Here is a 2,674-nt window from a genome sequence, read left to right as displayed (position 1 = left end):
TTAAAAATAATTCAAAATTAAAAAAAATTACCAATAACAACCTTTATATAAAGTCTACATATGCATGTATGTACATATGTATATTCTTTGGTCTTCTAAGTAAAATTCTTCGAAAATTGCTTTCAATAAAAAACTGCCTCAAAATTTCGCAACTTTTTTCACCTGATAAATTAACCTTGATTTACATTATCAGTTCACTAGTCTAATTTGAAGAAATTCACCTGCTTTTCAACGATTTCTGATAACCAAAATTGCTGATTTCGAAAATGACGTAAACAATACGCAACACACCAACATTGCGTTTTCAAGTTCATTGAACAATGTAGTAGAAAAAATCGAAATGTCCTCGAAATGCCTACAAGTAACATACATATGTACATATATTAGTGGCCACAGCGTGTTTCGTGTGCTTATTACATTAGCACAGTGGGTGCTAATTACCAAATGTCTGTGAACGGAAAAGTTAACAGCTGACCTGTAAAGCGATTTTTAATTAAAAACTTCAAGTGTTTGTATGGGCGCAGCTGAGTCAGTACAATTGGGCAATTGCAGCGATTGCATAGAAATTTGTACGAAATTAGAGTTTGAGTGCGGGCGACATGTGGAGCAATGGGTTAAGGCATTTCGCTGCACTTATCTGGCACAGATTTGTATATCTATATATACGTCACGCTGTGTCGCCTAATTGGGTATGACAAAGCGCATTTGACGCAATTTTCACCAACTCATTGTTGTTACAATTACTATTTACCCCGAAATTTGTGTGTTTCATTAATGTGAACGCAATATTTTGCAATCGCAGCCCAACAATTCTCACAACGCCCCCACTCGACTGTGTAAAAGCTCGTGGAATGATACTACGTGTATTTTCAAAGGTAGATATGTGCCTGTATGTATAAATGAGTGGTGTGAGAAATTTTTGAAATTTCAATGTCAGCCGAGCAACGCGACCGTTAGACAATTGAAGCACGTAATAATGCTGAAATTCACGAGGAAATTATCAAAAATGCTCTATCAAAGTGGCGTGTAGTAAAGGCCTATACATTAGAGTGGGTCGATTAATAGGTAGCTAAAAAAAAAAAAAACAGGAAAGCCGGTGTGCGGTAAGTGTTCTACGGTGCATTCTGAACAACTGGTTTCGAATCAGCGATTTTCGAGTTGAAGTTTTTTAAGCTGTCATAAAATTTTGTACGTCAGTTTTTAAGATATTTGAATGAAATTTAATACGTAAAAGTTGTTCAGAAAGATTCGTAAAATATTTCTTGCATATGTGACTTTATAGAAAAAAAGAATCGACTCACCCTACTATACGTCATATATACATATGTATTTATGGGGTGATATTTATAGTAGGGAGTGCTAAGCACAGTAGTAAATAACTGTATATTTGAAATTATTGTAGTAACCGTACATGTGATAGGTTGAGGTCTGACATTCACTCGATTCATGTTCGTATCCCACGCCCAACTAAGTTCAAGCTTATTGAAGAAAGTGTTAAAAAGATGTGGTGGAGTTTTGAAGAAAAAACGTTACCAAGATAGAATACTCTTTGTATGAGGTATTGTGGTTCAATCTTGAAAATTTCTTTGAATATTGTTAAAGCTTTTCCACACAAGAACTTGAGTTTATATGGCACCTAAGTGGTAGAAAAGTACGTGTGCAAAATTTCAGAACGATAGCTCAAAATCTGAGGGACTAGTTCGCGTATAAACAGACAGACGGAGACACGACGGCCAAAGCTTGACTGAGCTGATAAGGCTGATGATTTATTTATACTTCTTCTTTTTGACTGGCGTAGACAACGCTTACGCGGTCTTCCTTTTCGCTGCTTGGCGCCAATTGGATATTCGATGCTCTTCCTAACGACCGCGCTCAGTCCAAAACTGATTCGACATAATCGCATAACCGAATGTGTAATTGGATCGGGTTTGGAGCATGTTTATTGTAGTGCATAATGCGGATCCTCCGAGAGGCGCGCTACAATTGGAGCTGTGTCCATCCACTTTATAGAAGATTTTACTAAAGAATCTAGGTTTGTGGGCTTACAAAATCTTACTCGTGTAAGTGAAATTGAAGTCGAATGATCTTTATATGAAGTCGCTTGTCTAGGCAGATAAGCGCGCGACGATTGACGCTTTGGAAGGGCATATTCAACGCAATTGCTGACAGAAGGGCCCAATTACTGCAAACAGAAATTATCCCCCTCAGCTGGAATTTATTCGAGCCAGTCATGGCGCTCACTTGACCGCAAAATATTTTCAAAACATAATGGCAAATTCTTATCTTAATAATAACGCTAAATTCTTGGGCATAATATTAAATTATATGCATTTTATTTCTCTTTGAAAACCACAAGTCTAAAAATATACTCTTTATTATCTCCACTACGTGTTTAGATTTTTTTCAACTAATCTCGAAACTTTTTTTTTTTTTTTTTTAAGTTTGATCACCCCCCATGGTTTAACGTCGAACTTATATCAGCTGCTCGTTTTACAATCGCAAATTTCGTTTTCATGGCAAGTGCTCAAACTCACGTTGTCATTTTATCGAGTAAAATTGTTTTACCATTTTATTACTTAGCCCTCATTATCACTTATCAAATGTTTATATGTATATTTGTTTTAGGCAAATTGCAATGTACACAAAGAAAGTGGCGTGTTGAGCACATATATTA

Source organism: Bactrocera latifrons, unplaced genomic scaffold (assembly GCF_001853355.1).
Source record: "Bactrocera latifrons isolate USDA-ARS-PBARC rearing strain unplaced genomic scaffold, ASM185335v1 scaffold_68, whole genome shotgun sequence".
Taxonomy (NCBI): domain Eukaryota; kingdom Metazoa; phylum Arthropoda; class Insecta; order Diptera; family Tephritidae; genus Bactrocera; species Bactrocera latifrons.
The sequence above is the reverse complement of the archived record's forward strand: the minus strand, read 5'-3'. Positions refer to the sequence as shown.